At 39.0% G+C, this 20,855-nt stretch overlaps 1 protein-coding gene across 3 annotated transcripts in view; it reads left to right on the forward strand.

Moving 5' to 3' along the window:
• Positions 1 to 5,046: 5,046 nt before the first annotated feature.
• Positions 5,047 to 20,855, forward strand: part of MAP3K2 (mitogen-activated protein kinase kinase kinase 2) — a 49,908-nt gene continuing 34,099 nt past the window's right edge. The window contains exon 1 of one of the 3 annotated variants that reach the window (XM_075756987.1): positions 5,047 to 5,490. The gene's annotated coding sequence lies outside the window, so the exon portion shown is untranslated. The remainder of the gene's footprint in view (positions 5,491 to 20,855) is intronic. The other 2 variants (XM_075756988.1, XM_075756989.1) reach the window with 2 other exon arrangements.

Consider the following 20,855-nt stretch of genomic DNA (forward strand, 5'->3'; position numbering starts at 1 on the left):
AGAATACACTCAAAATACTCTAGGGGTAAGAATACAGAAAATATGTCCTCAAAAAGACAAGGGAAAACATGAGTGTTCTCTGCATTTTTTGCTTTTATTTTTCAGTAATAATACTTATGTCTCCTATGTGTTGAAGCATGCTTATTACATTATATTAAATATTAGGATAGTAACTCCTTTGCTGTAATGATTTTGCAGTGATCACAGCCTCTCTTTTTTTTTTTTTAATTCTTGCACAAGGGAGAACACAAAATGTTTAATTCTCAGAACAGAGGTTTTATTTTGGTCTTTGCCTCTTGGGTCCATTTTTATGCAGATTAAAAGTATTCTAAAAGTTTTGCAGTGTCTTGCAGAAACCCAGTGTTGTGTCAGCTGGCAGCATGAATGTTTCAGGTTTCTGTTGTTAGTGCTGCAGATAGTATCAGCTGTAGCAAAGCTCTTCCTATGCCTTTGTACAGCAGCCCTTGATCAAAGGGCATTGAGAGGTTAAAAAAGATGGGTGTGGTAACAAAAACATCCTTGACCTGTATAAGATTTGGGTGTCTGAAGTTCAGAGAACAGGGCTTGATTTATTTTATTTATTTATTTTACAGGGGAGGTGAATGCAACTGTAGGAAAAGGGCTAAGGAACCTTAGGAGGAATCAAGGAGATTTATTGATCAAACACTGAAACTGAAACGTTTGCTGCACTGTATGGTTGTATAAGCAAAGAGGAGAATGTTAGAATGACAGTTACATTTACCATTCTGTTAGAAATCTCTTTTTTAGTTACTTCATTATTTACCTCTGGCTAAACCTGTACCTATTCTGCCTACCCCTTACGAGATACTCATTTGACTGATAAATAGGTGCTTATCAACTGCTACTTTGCTTCACTATCATAGAACTTCACATTTATGAAAGCAGTGTGGTTCCATGAAGGGGAATTTTTATCAACTGTACTTGCCTTATGTTTTACAGATGATCAATATTCTGCTTAACACAAAGAGTATTCAGGGTATTTATTTATAGTAAAATGAAGTTTGATTATTCAGGAGTTTTACTTAGTGTAAAATGAAGCCTGTGTTGTAAAAAAAATCTTCATTCTTTGAAGATTAACAGTCATCATGTTTGCTAAAGGGAATATAGTCTGTGCAGTATCATTCTGCAGTAAGGTCCATTGTCTGCCTTAAGATGTAAATGAACAAATACGAGGCAACAGTTGCTTGTTACAAGCTTTTATGGCCATGTTTAGTCTTCTGAATAGTTGTATAGAATATCCTGTATAATCTTTAAGAAAGCATGCTATTTGTCTGATAGTGTAATTTAATGTACTTCTAATCAGCATCTGCTAGTTTACTCTTGCATCTCAAATGGCAGACTTGTGTTAAATGGCTGAATAATGTAGACATTAGGGGAATAATCTTATTAGTAAAGTCAACGGTGCCTGTGTTCTGGATTATTGAATATGGCTGAGTCCTAGAGGTAAATGAGTTGCTTCATAAACTTCAGTCATGGGGTTGGAGCAGACAAACCTATCAGTACTGCTGCCCGGTCTCATTTATAGTGTGCTTTTTCTAGAGAAGCAACTCCATACCTGAATGACTCCTGTGTTTTTCCCATACTTTGGTCTGTTTCAAGTATTATAGACAAGTCAATAACTGGTTGCTCTTTATTTATTTTGTTCTGGAACTAAACTTAAATGTCTTGGGCAGTGGGAATGCATCCTGGAATGCAAAACACTAAGTATGATGGTAAATTCCAGTCTGGGTAAGAAATACAGTTGCTAGGGGGGGAAGACGAAGCCTCTTACGAATCTTCCAGCAGTGGTTTAGGACTGTCCTCCCCAAGCTATTTGCTCTTCCTCTCTTTCGGCATCAACCTCAGAGGGACGGTGCATTTCTGTTGGGAGGAACTGGAACTACTGAGATGCAGGCACAGGTTTTCTTCTGTCATGGAAAGGCAGAGGAGGATAGCAGGCAGGTAGGACTAGCAAAGGCTGGAAATAATACTGTTGTTTCCTCAATGCGTGCAAGCTGGATTTACATTTATAAACAGAATGTTGGCCCTCCTGCTGGTGAGGAAGGACTCTTGATCGTGTTATAACATTCTGGCATCACAAACTTTACACTACTACTGTTCCCAAAAGAAGCCGTTTTGACTTCTCTTATCTGCTCTGTCTCCAGCAGCTTGTTCCATTGCCTGTTAATTCATCTTTTGATGAAAAATATATGGAATTAATCACTTATTTAACTAGATCCTTTTCGGGATGTAGTTCAGAATGCGGTAACATGGTAATATGGTATCAGCTATAGGAAGGAACGGTGGGGAGGCAAAGAAACTTGGGGAGGAAAAGGAGTTTGATGGCATGGCCGTGAAAAGGGGCTGGTTGTTCCCATTTAAAGTGTTTAGAAGCTATGGCTTTAGCGTTAAGTAATACATGCACTTGTTAGCCTCAAGCAATACGTCTAGAAGGCGAGAACTGCTTATTGCAATGAGGTATTGATTCTGGAATCCAGGGAGAGCCATACTGCCAGATTTCAGTCAATTGCTTGAGTACGCTATCCTAAGATGTGCTTACCCTATAATTTCCACCCCCACTCCTCCCAGCTTCCATCACCTCTATAGGGCTTGTGCTGAATGCATAAATAACTAATTTGCTTTATTGCAACTTCTGTCATCTATTTTTATGCTCTTTTTCCATATCAGCAGTTACACTGTTCTTGTAAGCTTTATTTTGCTCCAGTAGCATGACACATGATCTCAGAACCATGCCCCTGGGTTTAGGCTGAGCTCAGTGTGACCCAGTGTCATAAATGCTGATCCCTGGTGTTGGTAGATATTTTTAATCTCAAAGTCAATATTTAGCTGTTTACCCTGTTCCTGATACTGAAGATGCTCTGGTTTAGGGATTATAGCACAGTAGTGCTGATGCCTCATCACCTCTGCAAAGCACTCTTGGGACGGTGGTCATAGTGCAGTGAGAGCTCTGTGCTCTTCGGGCTTTGTGCAGAAATTCGAAGGACCACATGGGCAGAGGAATGTGGGATGTTTTCGCACAACCCTTGCTTGCTGTTTCTGTAGTGAAGGAACTCTGGCTTCAAAACCTACTGTTCACTAACCCTTCCTCCATCAGTGAAATCCATTTGCAAGATGCTAACACTGACAAATGGCCATGAACTGGAACATTAAGGCAAGGGAAACACTGGATGTGTTTTCAAAGCTGTGTAAGCAGCTGTGGCTCATTGATCTTGCTTGATGGTGCAGGAGCATCACACAAAGTCAGCATTTTTCTTGGCTCTTTCCCTATCATTTAGCAGAAAAGGTCACCTTTTTAACTTTTCTAGTTAAAGATTCTTGGGCACAAGAAGTGTCTCACGAACATGGCTGACAGTTTTACCAACTGTGGAACAAAGTGTCTCAATTTTGAGGCACAACTCCATTTCCTTCATGTTGGCTCTGGAGTTCTTATTAATCACTGTGATTCAGAGCCTTGTGCCTTTCTTGGATATGCTTCATCAGTTGGTCTTTTTAGCACAGTCCTCTTCAATCAATTTTTTTTTATTAAAAGATGACAATACTTGTTTTTATAATTTTCTGCAGTCTATTTCAGTGGAAGATCTCAAAATACTCAGGTCATTTTTAGTTTCATAGGTGGTTCCCACTGAAAATTTACTTGCCTCGGTGTGCAGCTCAGGGTCCTGTTCCACTGAAGACTTGTGTGTTTGAAAGGACTTCCCTGCATAATTATATATATGCCTATAATGATGTAAGTCTTGAATGGAAGTTTAAGTAGGTTTTCCCAGATTTAAGGTGGCCCAAACAAAAAAAAAAAAGCCCCCAACCCTTGTTTTGGGAAGATTTTGAGGCCTTGTCCAGACTTTACAAACCTCTAATTGTCTTAAAGGTTAAATATCTCTGGCCCTAGGGCCAGAAAAGAGCACGGAGCGGCAGCTCAGTGGAGACTGCGGTGCTGTACAGTCAGGTGCAGCAGCACACATCACCATACCTTGGTACCACTCTCTCTGAACACACATTGCCTGTCACATGCCCCAGAAGGGGCTTTCCTAAACACACAGGGGTCACCCATGCATCTTGTACACAAAGGTTCATCACTGTAAGCTTATTTTTAAATCTGTACAAAAGTCAGTGCCACGGTAATATTTACAGGCATCTACTACTTAGACTTCGAGGGTAGCAGTCATAGCTGTCCTGCTACGTATTAGGGAGTGCTTCCTCGCTGATTAATTTAGGGTAGCATCCTTCTTCCTAGCATGTATGGAGTTCCTGAGGGAAGAAGGCAGCTCCAGCAGAAAGCGGTCAGCATGTGCTGGGAGAGATGGGCACCCCGAGGGCGGCAGAGCAGCATTTTGGATTGTCCTAAAAGGCAGGCGCAGCCATGGAGTCAAAGCAAGCCCTTCTGGAGGGGTGCCGCTGCGGGCTTGCCAGGGGCAAGGGGGTTTTTGAAGGAAGCAATGGAGACGTGACTGTAACGAGGTGACTGCTCACATCCTGTCCTTGCACAAAAGGGATCACAAAACGTCAGAAAAGCAATGGGCTGGGCCGAACTTCACATCGCCTGACGAAACACGGCGGCCGCTCCTCCGTGCGATGGCGTACAGCGCGACACTCGAGCAGCAGCAGGAGGCACACAGCCCTGTGCCGCTGGCCTGTCAGGCCGCCGGGTGCCGCGGAGAATCCCAGCGCGGGCGGCCGCCGGGGCCCGGGCTTCACCTCCCGGTACCGCCGCACCAGCAGGCGGGGCGGCAGCGCTTTTCCGCAGCTGCACCGGGGAAGGCGGGGCCTGGCCCCGTCCCCGGCCTCCTCGCGTCAGTCGGGCCGCCTTACGGAAAGGCGCGTCGCGCGGCGCTCGGTCTCGCGCACGGCCGGCTCCCCGCCCCGCAGACCGGGCGCGACGGAGGCGAGGCCCGGTGCGCATGCGCCGCCCCAGCCCTCCGGTGCGGGCTGCGCTTTCCTCCTCCTCTTTTTGCGCGTGCGCAGAGGCGGGCCGTTATTCTTGCACCTCCCGTGCGCCGTGACGCAGGGTCGTGGTGACGTGCTCCCCCTGCCCTCCTCTGCCCCCCGCCGGCGGCGCGGCCGACGTCACGAGTTTCGGCGGAGGGGGAGGCGGAGCTTTCGGTTGGCAGCGAAGCGGCGGCAGCCGCCGGCGCCTCACGCCTGACGGGATCCCCCCCTCCCCCGGCCCGGCCCGGCCCGGCCCCGCCGCAGCGCCAGCGCTCCGGGGACACCTTTCCCCGCTCCCCTCCTCACGGGTCCGCCTCGGCGCGCGGCTTCCTCCGCGCCGGCCTCGGTGGCTCCTGTCACCCTCCCCGCCGTGCCCCCGCGCGGGCAGGCCCCGGGCCCCTTCCCCCCCTCCTCCGGGGGGGGGTGGGCTCCTCTCCGGAAACCTGGCCGCTCTCTCCGCGCCGCCTGCCCAGCCGGGCCTGCGCCCGCCGCCGCCGGGCAGCGCGGGGGGTCCCTCGCGGCCGCCCGGCCTCCGCTGTGACACAGGTCGGTGCCGGCGCGGCGGGCGGGGGTGGCTGTGGGAAAGGCCGGGCGGGGGGGGGGAGGCCCTCGGCCGCCCCGATGCGTGTGTGTTTCGGGGTCGGGTTTGTCAGTGGAGGGGGCCGCCGGTCTGGGGGACGCTTGGGGCAGCTTCGGCATCCCGGAGGTGCCCGGGCTGGCGGGGGGGAGCGCGAACCGCACCGCTGGGAGCCGCCGGGGGCACCGTCCCTGTGCAGATGGAGGTACGCGGCGGTGTAGTTATGTGAGGTGCTGGGGGAACACGACGCGTTAGTTATCTACGTTGTAACTGCAGAATCTTAAGGATTTTTACGAGGTCTAGAAATACTCATATGTCACCGTAAACCTTCCTGCGATTGCATGCTGATGCTGTAGTCTCTTGTCTTTAAATTGCTCTGCAGTGATAGCAGTGCTACGAATTGGGTATGTAGGTCAGATTCTGCGAGATATTTTTGTCGGGGGAAAAAGTGAATGTTAGATTATTTTTTCCCTTATTGCTTTTGAGGTGCATTGCAGTACCCACGAGGTTGCTTTTTTTTTTTTGCCCTTTTTTTTTTTTTCTGGCTTCCTCTCTTGCTTCATAAATCTGGTTTAGTTTTTGGCTGTGGAATTACTGAAGATCAAAGCATTAAATAAGCTGAGCGCTTCTAAGCTGTATTGTATCATGAAGTGCCCTCTGAGAGGGTGGTTAAAGGTAATAGAAGCCCACCTTGAAATAAGGAGGATTTCTAGTTCATACAGAAGACATTTCTCAGCTATAACATTTCTTTTCTTTAAACAATGCGGCACGTTGCGGAGTGTAAGAGGCCTTCAGAAATGTGTTGCTATGCATATGGCAAAGACGTATTTGCAGGATGAATGTCTACACGCTTGTCTTGCACAACATCTTGGATTCTCTCGTGCCGTATTAGCAGAATACCCTATAAAGTGTTCTTTCCTGTGGAATTCCCTTATGAATAGTTTTAAGAGAATGGGCACTGATGAGTTAGTACTCATGCTAAACTGAAAAACCTTACAAGAATTTTCTTCGTTGTTAATTTTCCCCTACCCTATAGCTAAACCCTTCACTGTCATTTGAAAATAACAGAAATACTCTATGAGGAAATTTTACTTTCATGTATGCCTTTACTTACAGTGGCTTTTTAACTAACTGCTTTTCTCAGAAATATATTAAAAAATGAGAACTTGCTGTAATTCCTGTTTTCTTTATGCTTTGTGTTCCGTCATGATAGCCACTGAAATGTATTGAACCTGAATATTGATTCAGATAATGAGCCTGTATATAATTAATCTGACTTTTTTCCCAAGGTTTTATTGTATTTTGATAAAGCAGAATAGCAAGGTAATGTTTGTCAAATTGACTCATTGCTGGAGAAAAATCTGTGTACAGTTTGTCTTGATGAACTCTGTGTCAGTGGTTTACCTGACACTAATGGAAGAAAGAAAACAGATGTTTCTGAATTGCTTGTCTTGGCTTGCTGAGATTTCTAAACTGTCAGAGGAAACTTTTTCTAAGATAGCTGTGGTGTTTGGTAATCTTGAGAGCTTTTGTAGTATATGTGAGTTGGCAGATATCTGTGACAGGTAGAATTTTTTAACATAGAGTCGCAAGACCTTTATCTTGTTGGTTAATATTATGGTAGGGAAGGTCATACTTTCTCTTTTTTTTTTTTTCTTTATGTTGATAAAACTGTAGATAATTCATGGTAAAAATAAATAACCCTTCAAATTTGGTTATAGACCCATCAGTGATTCTTTGCTGTGGTTCTTAGGAAAGCTAGTCAGTGTGCAGACTTGTGGAATTTAAAGCTGATTTAAGCTAAATACAGAAGACTTATTCTTTTATTATAAAGATACAGCTTTCTTGTGGAGAAAGCAAGAAAGTCGGTCATGCTGTAATTTAATTCACATTTATAGTTTTTACTTTCCTTTTTTTTTTTTTCTTACAATTTACTAAAATACCGTGTTAATATTTGGGTACGAATCAGAATGTTTTTTAAAACCTTGTCAATATTAATAAGTGTTTTTTTTAGAAATTCTTGGAAAAAGCTTTGCATATTAGCAATCTTAAGTTTCATTTTTTTGTCTTTCATCTCTATTACCTTTACTGCAGGCTGACTTTTTACATCATCAAACTAAATCTAAAGTAATGAATAACATGTAATTTATTTTTGTTACACACTGTTCAGTGGCCCTCAAACCAAGCATTCTCTGAACTAAAATTAATGTTTTCTTATGAAGTGTAACCTGAGAATGATAATAGAGTGATTTCCTTCGTTGATTTCCCCTTTCCCACCAAACACACAGCCAAAGGGGTTCACATTTGGTCTGGAGTAATGAACTTATTTTCTAATAATTTCTTCTTAGATCTTTGCTGTTAACATTATCCTTTATTTAGACTACTATTTAGAGAAAAATGAATGATGAAAATGTGACTGATCAATGTAACTAAGTACATCTTGTTACTTTTGCAGAACTTACTTTCATATATATGAGACAAACTAATGTAAATATACATATTGGCTAGTGACTCTACCTAGGTTTATCTAATTAGCAAACAGTTAAGTTTGCTGTCCTGAAAGTCTGATTTCTAAATTTAAGCTTTTAAAATTCTGAAGTAGAACTGACATAGTATTAAATAATAAAAAAAAAAAAAAAAAATCCCCAGTGAATTTGATTAACCACACTAATTCTTTTGTGGGAGAGAAGAAAAGAAATATGTTTTTTAAAAGAACCAATACTGCATTTGCTATTTTGATATTCTGGTATTTTGTAGTGCTAAGGAATAGGTCAAAATAGATCATGCATGCTGTAATTGCACATATCTTGCAAAATAACATTGTAAACATGTAATTGGGCAGTGGGAACATTTTCAGAATGCAGTGCATTAGTTGTGATTGTCACATCTGGACCTTAGCATGAGATCTTGATTTAGTAATAACAACAAGTACAGCTTATGGCTCTATGTTAACCTAATTTCTTAGACTGAACATGCTTGCTTGCAGTTTTTTCTGAGATGTTTTTAATATATTCACCTTAAGTGTATTTTTTGAGAAGCTGCAGGAGGTTTGGTGACAATGACTGAAGGAAAGATGGAGTTCAGTGTTAGGATATTGCACCAATTTCCATCTGTGGCAACCGCTGCTCTAGAGACACTTGACCCGCAAATACACATATAGCCCAACTTAATGAGGCCATTTGAAGTTGGACTTACTTGAGCAAGGCCAAAGCAGGGGTATCTGCAGTGTGCTTTAAAAACTGAGAGTCGGGAACTGGTAATGTAGGGAGGCCTGTAGAGACGTGACCTTTTTTCCTGTCCGTTAGCAAAATCTTTTACTTATGTTTACTTCTTTATCTCAAATTATTGCATATTTTTGAAATTATAACAGCAAACTGTAACTTAGTTTTTCACATGAGAGGAAAATAATTTTCTTTAGGCTAAAGTTTGGGTTTTTTTCTTTGCTGTAGCTTTGTTTTCAGCCATTTTTGAGTCCTTCAGTATTTTTTTCCCCACTTGCTTCTTTTTCTGTATTTCCATTCAATCATTTTCCACTTCTGTGGATTATCTGCAGTAGTAAAAGATGCTACTTTTGTGTTTCTGGGATGTTTTGTGCTGAGTACACTAATAGTCTGACAACAGCAATGTAATAAAATTCAAATGTTGATATTGCAAAGACTGTACTTTTGAAGCTTAAGTATGATAACGCTGATAAACAGTTATTTGGATAAATGATGAAATGATAGATGTGTAAGAAGGGAAGGGATTTCATGAGATCCCTGCTGTGAGGCAGAAGCAAATACACTGAAATTATGTCCGGCAGACATTAGTCTCATCTATTCTTAAAAAACTCAAAAGAGGGGAATACCACATGTCTTCACTGGTCTATTTATAGCTAGTACATAGCTATCATTATAGTTCAGAGGCTTTTCTTAATGTTTAACTTAAGTCTCTGTCTTGGTGCTAGTTAAGCCAGTTAGTTCTTGTCCAACTATTACTACTCATGCAGGTTAATGGTTTCTGTACTCTTTGCACCAACTGTTTGCATACATGAAGATTGTTCCTCCTTTTATTTCAGACTTCTCTTTACTGAACTATGCAAGCAGACCTTTTCTTCACAGGTCATGTTTTCTCAGGAGTTTTGTTGTTGTTAACTTTCACTGGACTCCCTGTGATTTGCCTGTATCTTTTTCGAAGTTCCCCAGACAAAGTCTTGCAGCAACAGGGTAATTAACTTTATAATTTGCAGGAGACAGCCTTATTAAAATGTCATTCTAGGGTGTGTGCATGCACCTATGGTTGGGGTTTGGTTGTTTGTTTTTTTTTCCCAACATCATTAGTTTCTTGGTTCCTGCATTTGTTAACACAAGGGACTTGTATAAGTGTTTGTTAAATCAGGTATCTTTTTCTTCATATTTGTGAATTTGAGTTATCTTTCCGAAGAATACAACGTTATACTGTATTGAGTTCAATCTTTATTTCAGGTTAGTTTTCTTATGTTAAGTATTTCTAGACTCAGCAAGATCACTGTTCAAGAAGTTATTCTACAGGAAAGTATGCAGTTTCTGCTCTTCTACATCTATTTCCCAGCACATGCAGTCCCTGTGGCTTTTGAACATAAGCCTGTTCTACAACAGGAAACTTGATTGAGAACAAGTTCTTCTAGGATTAGATGCAGCTTCTATTGGAAAAAAAAATGTCTTTACCAGTCTATTTTATACATGTTCTGTCTTTGAAGTTGTATTGCTAAGATAATTTCTGTCAGTGTAACTGTACCTGAACAAGCCTTTTGCCATTTTTGAGATGTCATATAGTCCAGTGCCATAGTAGAAGAAATTTTTGTCCTATAGGCGTGTTTTATTGGAAGAATTGCAGAGCCAGCTACAAAACAGATGTTTTCAACATGTTCCCTGGCTTTACTCCATTTTATCTGACTTATGTAAATGATTTTATCCATAATTTTTGAGACTTGATCACAGATGGGACAAATTGTGTGATTCTTTCAGCAGTACTGCCTTCACAAAAAACCAAAACAGATACCAATAATAATTATTAAAGAAGGCCTTTAGCTTCTTGCAGGAAGAAGTATTCAAGTAGTCAGTGTTGGTTACCTCTTACCTATCCTGAATGTTATTTTAAAATAATTTAGGCAAGACAGTTCTGTAAATGTCAACAGTTTGAATGCTATGTTACCAAAACAATAACAATGGGAACTACAGTCTCACCTTTGAGCAAAACAGTTCAAAACTGGAAAACATCTGGATCAAGCTGCTGTTTGAATTAAAGAAAAAACAAAATGACAAACTAAAATAGTAACACAAGCAGTAATTAAATGTCTAAAGAAAATAAACAGAAAATAAGATGCTCTTGTGAAGAACATGAGAATTGTTACACTAAATATTTTTGGTTTTTAAATCTAACTGCTGAAAATTCATTGGTAAAGCTCAGACTGTATTTGTTGTTTTGTCATACTGACTGTGTGTATTTTTAGCAGTGCCACAATTATTGTAACTCCAGCATGAGGATTTTTATTTTAAAAAAAAAAGTAATTGCAATGGCAAACCCCCAGACCTTCACGCACTGTTTTGTTTTTTCCGTAAGGGCTTGATGGAAAGTGAATGGGTAGAAAGTAGTAGTTAGAGTTTCTTGCACTGCTGATACCAGTCAGTGCATTAACTTCTGGCAGGGATGAGGTGGATAGTGTAATGAATGACTTTGTAAGCTATTGCAGCAAGTTCCTTTAAAGAATACCTATTAAGGCTCTGTGTCTGTGATATTGGCGCTCTCATGAATACCAGCTGAGACTTTCAAATGAAAATGTAAATGTTTTTGGTGAAGTGGCTGAGAAGTTTTAGGTAAAATCTTAATCCATGATGAAATCAAACAAAAGAAATCCAATATTCTTCTTCCAATGGTAAGCATGAATGAGTGATTATGGAAGAGTGAGAGCACGGCAAGCATATACAATACTTGTCTTGAATATTCTTTCAATCCCTAACTATTTTCAGTAAAGATCTGTTCTTAATCTGATGTGGGTTTTGTGTAGTTAGTTAGTAACCTTGGCCAGTCCTTTTTTGCATGTAGCTAAACATTCTACAGATATGCTATTTGTTATGTTAAAAACTACCTTTTTTTTTAACTTAGCTTGTTCTGGTTTCCTTTGGTGCCACATTTCTTCTGGAAGAGTGTGAACAAATCATCTCTGCCCATCTCTCTGTTCCTCATATGATTTTGTAGCCCTTTATTGCTTTCTACCTCCACCTGAATATTTCTGAAAACAAGAGGATTGGTTCCATTATAAGTTCTTGCTCCTTTCTTTGTGTTGGTACTTGTGCTGTAGAAGTGAGAGATCCATTGGATAGGCTGATGGTTAATTAAGATGTAAAATAAATCTTTTCAGCTGGATCATCTGTTTGCTCTAGATCTGCTTGTCACTGAGGTTCAGCTGGAAAGCAGCAGTAGCTGCAGGCAAGCAGGACTACTTCTGTGACAGAAATGCAACCTTAGCCGTGGAACTGTAGTCTTAAAGATGATGTTTGGATGTGGGCATGTACATAGTAATCCTTCCTCTGGAACTTTTGAATCTGTAGTTAGTTTACCTTATTAGCTGTATTTATGAGGGTTCTTATACTTTCCCTCAAGTGATAAAAATGTAATTATTTAGCATCATAGATGTCATTGTAATGATTTGGTACCTGCTGCTAAAAAGGTATGCTATGGGAGATGCAAGGAGGAAACCTTGTGAGGATACATGTCTTTATAGGTTTTTCTGGTTTGCAGGAAGCTAAAGATTGTTTACCACAGCACAAAGTGAAAAAGAGCATATGTACCTTGTAGCTTAGCAATATCTTAATGTGTTGGCCTATGTGGGTCATGCAGTTTAAAACCGGTGCCTATTAATATGGGTAAAAACTTAGAAGTTTGTCTATTTAGACCTGCTCAGCGATGATGCACAGTCATGTTATGTGTGTGGTAAAAAAATCTTTGGATTTTGCATATCTTAAATATTCTGTGTTAGTGTATTATGAGATATTTTGCATTTTATGTTCTTCCTGTTGGTGATAGAAATAATGGAAGAAATGTCTGACTGAATGTACAGAGTTAATTTGAGTTATGATGGGGAGAGAGCAGATGGAGTATTGAACTGGAAAGTTTGGAGTGTGAGCCGGGAAAGGCATTTTAGGCAGAAGCTCCAGGTGATGGTGTGTTAATGTGATGGGAAAACTTGGTGGCAAGGTAGTGGAATAAGATGAGAAAAATCGTAGTTATGTTATCATACTCTGGATTTCATCATTGTATCGCTGCCTTTTGTAGTGTGCAGGAAGAAGTGTGCTTTGTGGAACAACTGTGCTTTGAGGAATGAGTAAGATGGTATAGAACAAAGGCTGTTCACTGAGGATTCCTCCTTGATTTGATGCAAAATTTGGAAGATGTATAGCAAATGAGACTGAGATGTCTTCACAGTGAAGATGGGAAAATGTCCCTAGAGAATTAGATTGTGTCCTTACTGGTGTCACAGCAAGATACTGGGCAGATCATGTTAATCAGAAAGGTTTGTATGTATTGGTATGTTCAGTTTTTGTGGTACTTGATTTGAAATGATAGTGTATTTTGCAGCCATGATTAAAACTAACAGTTACAACTGTGAAATCAGTGAGTTTTACTCTGAATGGAAGATGCTGTCAAATGTGGTGGTTATAGTGAAGAAAAACAAAGTTTCTCAGTTTAGCACCTGAAGATAGATATTAAAACTAGCTGTAGAAGTGGGTTTATTTCTTTGGCTTATTTCCCCAAATAGTCGTCTTTCAGCCCATCATGATTACAGAACTGGAAGATGAACTGAAAAGGATAGAACTAGTTACTGGAGTTTAACGATGTGGTTTCTTCTGTGTGTTCTCAAAAGCAAAATCTGACTGATGAGTTGTATGTAATTGCTCTCATACATTAATTGAAATGCTTCATTTGTTTACAATACTCGATTTTCTCTTGGAAGCCTGCTTTTTGTCTCATGTACTTTATTTTTGCTTAAAGAATAATGTTCATAGATTATAAGTGATTTGTGATAGATTCACTTTTCTAGTGAATGGTTACTCTTAAAATTCATTTATTTGTCACTGGTGGTAGCACAGTGCTCCATTCGTAAGAGTTGTGAAGATTGCAGGAATTGCCAATACCAGCAGTGCTGGTAAGAGTAAGTTTATTATCCTGTGTAATTAGTTCTTTGGCTTCACTGGTGATCTTGGATTCTGTCATAGAAAGATAAACTGTATTCTTTTAAGGTGTATGCTGGGATCTGTCTGTGATTAAAAAAAAAAAAAGTTTTCCTCCTATAGAATCATGGATAGGGGATGTGAGGTTACATTTGTAGTGGGGAATGGTTTTCATTGTAACACCTTCAGACCTTCTTCACAAATATTTTGACTTGATAGTCCTAAGTTTGGAGTAAAAATAACATTGATGCTACTCATGACAGCTTCAGCAGAAGGCCTCCAGAGAACAGCAGCAGGTGCTGAGCTGAGAGCACCACTGAGAATTTTAGAAGGAGAAACAGAAGGATCTAAATCTCATTATAACACTTGTTGTAGTGCGTGTTTCATGGCATTGTATGGATTAAAATTTCATATGCTTTATTTTCTTTGAGAAGCATTTTATGGGGCTACTCAGTTCACATCGTAAATTAGGAAAAGGTTACAAACATCACAGAAGTGTTTTGCTCTGTGTTTGTGTGAGCACTATAATGTTCATATACTGAGTAAGCCTTGAACATTTTTATGGTGTGAATAGCATTCATCAGTTTATGTAGCTTATAGCTTATTTAATGGTAAAGAGTTTGTTATTCTTAGCGTTGGGATGCTCTGAGACTTTCCGCCACGATGGTGGTGGTAAACTTCCAAGACTTCAGAGTGATTTGGAGGTAGTGGTGCAGTTATTTGTAGCACAGTGAACTGCATCTATTACTTTATAACATACTTTTGTGAGAAAATCTGGTCTTGGGTAAGAGTAGAGGAGTATGAGCAGTCGATTTCTAGCCAGTATGTTCCGTTGCAAAGTTGGCAACACTAAATATTTTGCAAGTTGGCATCTGTCTGCAAGTTTGAACTGTTGTGACCTTCCACAATTTAAAATGCAAGTTTGTTTCATAATAGTTTGGGGTTTTTTGTTGGAATCATGAACAGGTCTTAAGAAAGTATCATGATTTTCAAGGCAGATTTGCTTGATGTATCAGCAAAGTCATTCTTCAGATCTGTCTGAATGACAGAAATGAGCTGTCAGAGTGCTTTGGCTGCTGCTGAGGCAATAACATACAGGAAGTGGAGAAGTTCTGTAAAACTTGAATTAAGTGAAGAAAGAGATCTTGTTGAGGAAAGTAGATGCTTTTCTGTTTGAAGCCAATTACAATCTTATCTTTTTTTTTGTGTACTTGAAGTGGAGTGGGCTTATGAAGGGTTAGCCAACAGAGGCTCTTGATACCATTTGGAAATAAGAGGTTCATTCAAAGCAGGAAACTTGCACTTAAGTGTCTTGAAACTCTCTAAATGTGCTTATCTCCCTATCAACTGTAAAGGAAGTGTAGGGAGATTAGCTTTCCTAGACTACAGTTACTCTTTGTGAATATTGCTGTAAGTGTTAAGATATTTATCTCAAAAGCATAATTTTGCTATAAACTCATCTTGAACTAAATTATCTGCTACTTTACATTTTTATGAGAACAATCCTTAAAAACTGTGTTCTTGCATTCTAAAGCCTTCCAGCACATTTTAACTTTTTCAAGTCAAGATCATTGTTCATCGAGCTGATAAATGTTATATGAATGTGCCAAATTACAGTTTATAGAACAGCAGAAACTAAAGATTTAGTGTGAGTAGGATGCAGTTTTACTTTTGTCATTGAGCATGTTGGATCCTTCAGTTTGTTCTGAAGTCTGTTTCTCAAAGTACTTTGAGAGATGAGCTGTATTTAGGGTGCTAGAACTGATAGCACTGCTATTCGAGGTTTTATCCTCCCTGTAACTGGGAGGGCACCATCCATAATTAGAAGTTGTATTTTATGCCAGTCTGTGTTTTGGGTTTTTTGTTTTTGGTTTTGGTTTTTTTTTGTTTTTGTTTTTTTTTTAATTGAACTCTGGAAGGAGTAGGAGCTAGTAACCATTCTTTTCAGAAAATAAATACCAAATCATGTCTGTAGCTGTACAGATGAGGTAAGTCTGGGTGGTCTTATGTGGTAAATTACACATAAAATTCACCCTTTTTTTGCTCACCAGGAAGATTTTTAAAGTCTTCAACTTAAGAAATGTCAAGCCTGCGCATTGTAGAGGTAGCTGATACATCTGTAATAGCAATAAGGCACTGATGCTTCAGCCGTTCCACACTTGCTGTCTGCAGTCTTTCTGGTCCTCTGCACTAAACAGTATATCTGTAGGTTGTGTACAGAAGCAAGATGGCTTCTGCACACACTGGTTTGTTTTTATTTTTTACACGAGGATTGCATTATCCCTCTTTAATTTTGTATTGCACTTCTTAGATAATTATATATTGTGATTTAAATAATTCTTCTGAATTGTCTCTTGCTAAGACTGTCCAATCTTGCAGCTGCGACTTTTTTCCGATTTCCTAAATGATTGTCTCTATGTCAAAATGCATTCAATGCAAAAGCATTATTTAATAAATGTAATAAACCACAATATTTAGACTTACACAAAATATAACTTCTAATTACAGGTTGGTGCCTTCCCAGTTGCAGGGAGAATAAAGGTTCAAAAAGCAGTCCTGTCAGTTTTAGCACCATAAATGCAGCTCATCTCTTTAAAAAAACCCCAATTATTAAACACAATACAAAAAATATTAAATGCAGGGAGAAAACCAATAAACTGTTGTATTTGTTTAAAATATTCAACTGTATTTAAATACATTTGACTTTTTAAACATGATTCAGGTCATTTGCTTAAGCTGCAACTTGTGTATCAAATTGTGCCTACCTGATCATTGCCAGTCTGTAGGGGGTTGCACTAGGAATCGTATTCATTGATGTTTTCTGCTAAGTAGAAAGATGGGTCTCAAAGTATTTTATTTTAATCCATCAACTGAGTTTCCTGATACTTAATTGAGACTTTAAAGCAAATAATTAATATATCATGTGATATTTAGCCAAATAGGTTGGAAAAACCTAAGTAGGGTAATTGCTGTAGTTAGTTCTGTTAACTAATCTGTAATCATTTCAAGAAGCCATATTTTGCTTGGCAAATCAAGGCATTTACTGTGTGTTTGCTTTTCATTCCGTAGTAGAAACCAAGCTAATTATTACATTATTTTACTCAATTGTGGAGGTAACTAATCAACAGCTCTTTGATCCTTTCCTTTATCATTCTCGGTTATTTCTACAATATTTACAATCCACTAGAATCTTCTTGTTTTCCAAGTATGACCAAGTATTTGCAAGAATGGTGCAGAAAACTGAACCACTAATTTTGTGAAGAGTCTTAGTTAGACCCTTATAAGTCCCTGGATCTTTAATTTAAAATATTTGATCTGAAGCATATTACAAATAGTGCATTGTATCCCTTTGTTGTTATGCATGGTGAAATTTCTGTTCCAGTAACGCTGTGCTGTGGTTTGTATACATCCTCTTGATATTTTTTTTTCAAACCAGAACAAAAAATGGATGCTGTTTATTTGTTCCTGTTTTTTATCACCACTTGCTATTTTACCATCTAAATTCAGTAAAACACATGTATCTAAAGGTTGGGGTTTTTCCCTTAATATGTTTTTATTAAAAACAAAGTCTCTTAACTTTGAGTGAGTTGGATGCTATTGTTTTATGAAGCTCATTATGCTGATAGCGGTAGTTGGCTCATGGTACTATGTGTTTAAGGTTGCTTGGTCTCCGTACAATAGGTTAAAATAGCTTGGGGTTCTGAATAAACTGGTTTAATTACAAGAGAGTGAGAAATTCAGGGGGAAGTTTAGATGTATACTGACTAAGCTACATAAAATCAGGACAAGACTAAAAATATTTTGAAAAATAAACCCAAGTACTTTTGCAGGAAATAAACCAGAAATGCTCTTTCTGCAAAGGAGTTATTTGATGTGTTTTATGTTCCTTGCTCTGTCAATCATTCTAGTGGTAGAAGGGTTAGTTCAGCTGTTCAGGATAGAATTGTTGAATGATGGTAACTATGGAAAAGCAAGCAGTAAGGTGAAAAAAAGAGGGGCATACAGTTTCTGTCAGAGCTGTCTGAGTCCAGGACAGGTAGTCAGTCTTGAATCACTGCCCTGGTTGCAGGGATGCTGTGCTAGATTGTGTCTCTTTTCCTTGCTCTGGGGCATCAGCTGGCAGAGCTTGATTGGTTCTGCTGTTTTGCTAGGCTTTCCTAGCACAGCAGAACTAGGTGGACCCTCTCAGTGTATCCTGTCCAGTGCAATTAACCTCACTATTTATCACTATCGGGATAAATTAAGGGGGGGAGAAAGTGCTTCAGAATAGGTCACATGACAGAGGAAGATGTAAGGAGGAGAACATTACTGCTTAGTGGCTTATGCCATTACTGGTGTGCTGTTGATAGGCAAGATCCCTCCTGCTGGCTTTCGGACCTTAAGATTCCTTGATGTACGCAAAGAAGGCTGGAATCAAACGTTTTAACAACTTTTTTCTAAGAAACTTTTATCCATTCATTCCTCTCTAATATCTTTTCTTTTTAAAAGATCCCATAGTACTATGACATGAAAAATATTTCTGTTATTTTATTCACCAGTTAAACTTAATTTCTAATGTTCCAAATTTGACCCACTGAGTCCTTGTTTGTTTGATTGATTTTCCAAATGTTACCTTAATTTATCAATGTGTCATTGGCTTTTGATTTGGATTGATTTAATCTTTCTCTGTTTTCTACTTTCCCTGTGAACACCTTTTCTTAAGTATTATTACAATATGTTAAAGATCTGAATTTTTATAAAACTGAACGCACATCTGATATGTTATTGTTAGACTCCAATTATTAACAGACCTTTTTGTTACCTGCTTAAATATTTTTCTTACTACTATTCTTTACTTCTCTTTTTTTTCCTATCCTTCATGATTTTCTCACTGCTGCTGCTTTGAAAAGGGCGGCTTTTGTCCAATGTTCGTTTGTGTGTACGTTCATATAAAATCCTCTCCTTTACACTCGTTTCTATGCAGTTACCTTCTTTTAGGTATCTGCTAATGTCTTGTAACAATAGTGTATTTTCTTCTGTGCTTGCCACACTATGTAAGTTCCTGTCATTTATGCCAAGAATTGCTTCAAGCTATGAAAAATTCTTCTATAGAAGTTCAGATTTAGGTATTACTGTTTGCTGTCTTGTTCACAGACACTATTTTTATTTGATTTTAAATAAAAAAAAAGACAAGCAGTGCTGCACATTGTTTTGGTTAAAGGTTAAGTAGGAGTATTTGTCTAGAAGATCACTTGAGGTTTTGTCAGCCTTGCTTACTGTGATTTATAAGAGGTTGGTTGTGTGAGACCAAGCATTTGATTGTTTAGAAGTAACATTTAGTCTGGCTCATTCTTCTTCTTATGAAATAAATTTTTATAGTCTTATTTTATATTCTGATTATCCATTCTACAGTCTGAAAAATTACCTGTGAATGCTCACTCTCCATGTTTACCTGGCTCTTTGTATAATCTTTTAATAGACAAGTATGTGTCTGAATAGCAATGGTAGCAAATTTTGATTTCTTGTAATTTTGGTTTAACTTGCTTATGCCTAATATAATATAATTTCCAATTTAATCTTTACCTGTGGTTGGAATAATTATAGTACATCTTCTTTTGAGTTCACACTGTATCATTTTGCTTTGATGCAAGAACAGGGAACTGTGTATTATCGGACTGATTTATTTTAGTGAAAATTTGTAGGGAATTGATATTCTTGAGATTCCTGCCCCGCTCTTGGAACAGGTTTGGACTCCAAAGGTGGGAGGCACCTTGCTGTGTAGGTAAAGTGTTACTGTAGAAGTCTGAATTCCTTACAAAATCAGGCTAGGAAAGATTACTTGCTTCACTGTGGTTTTTCTTCTTGATTTTTAACATATGAGGCAGCGTGAAAGCTGGCTTATGTTCTTAAGTACTTCCATACTACCTTTACTGTTCTCATATGATTAGTTTATGGCTCTCATTGCAGCCATAGATAATTTTACTCTTTAACTGTTGTACTTTTGTTATGACATTGGATGCTGTAGAAACCATTTCCTTTCTGCACGCTATATATCTCTATATTCTACAGAATTAAAACACCTTTTCTAGCTTGCTTAAAAAATACTCACCCCAGATAGCATCTACTTGCTTTCTTCCTCTATTGTGTGTAAAGCTTTTTTTTTCCTAGCCTACAAGTTTTTGAATGTGACCAAGTCAGTTATGAAAGGTGATGTATGCCGATGTTTGTGTACTTTTATCTCTGAGTAACTGAGAGGCAGCTTAATCCTGTTGCGTTTATTACAGGAGAAGCGTATGCATATGGACAATTAGCACAGAGTATTTGAACAGCTAGATTATCATCTGCATGACTTATTTGCCTTCAAGCTTAGTTTCATTTGCTATGAGAAAGCTAAAAACAATTTCTAAGAATCACCTGGTATTTTCTTCCTTCAGCGGCTTTCTGAGATTCTGAAAGACTTTGAAGCTCCGTGGAAGGTGGCTGATGGGAAGTGAATCATGAATATGAATCAGCATCTCTCAACCCTTATATCCAAAATGCTGTTGCTAGGATATTCTTCTTTGTTTGCTACTCTTATCACATCATCACCTTTTTGAAATTCACTGTCATACTTTCTTTAATTACATTCAAATTCAAGCTGCTTGTGTTTCTCTGCAAGACCTTGACATAATTTTATTCTACCTTTGCATCTGCCCTTGTGTTTTGCTGCCTTTGCTTCTCCTGATTCTTTGAGTTCCAGTTTTCTCTGCTGCGCTTCCTTTTTATGCTGGATTGTCACCTAGTCTGTGTGTATGTTTTGCTAATGCTGCTTTGTAACCATGGATTAGGATATGCTTTTTTCTCTTTATACTGAAGGTATATTTTTTTGTTTGAAAAAATGTTGATTTTTGCCAGCTTGTTACAACTCTCTCCACGCCACCCCTCTGTTGTTACAGTCCATTGTGAAAATGAAGTGTGTTCTCAATTCACAAAGGTGAAGTCTTCATAAAGTTTGATCTGGGTCACCTGTTTAATTAAAATTTTAATGTTTTTCGCTTATTTTTGAAGTGAAACTAAATGCTAACAAAAAGATTGTTAAGATGTTTAGTTGGTGATTAATTATACTTTATATTTGAACAGAAAGAATTTTCGTTAAAAGGGATAATAAAGTGAGAAGTCCCTAAGTT

The sequence above is a fragment of the Balearica regulorum genome, chromosome 6, assembly GCF_011004875.1.
Source record: "Balearica regulorum gibbericeps isolate bBalReg1 chromosome 6, bBalReg1.pri, whole genome shotgun sequence".
In the NCBI taxonomy this organism is placed as follows: domain Eukaryota; kingdom Metazoa; phylum Chordata; class Aves; order Gruiformes; family Gruidae; genus Balearica; species Balearica regulorum.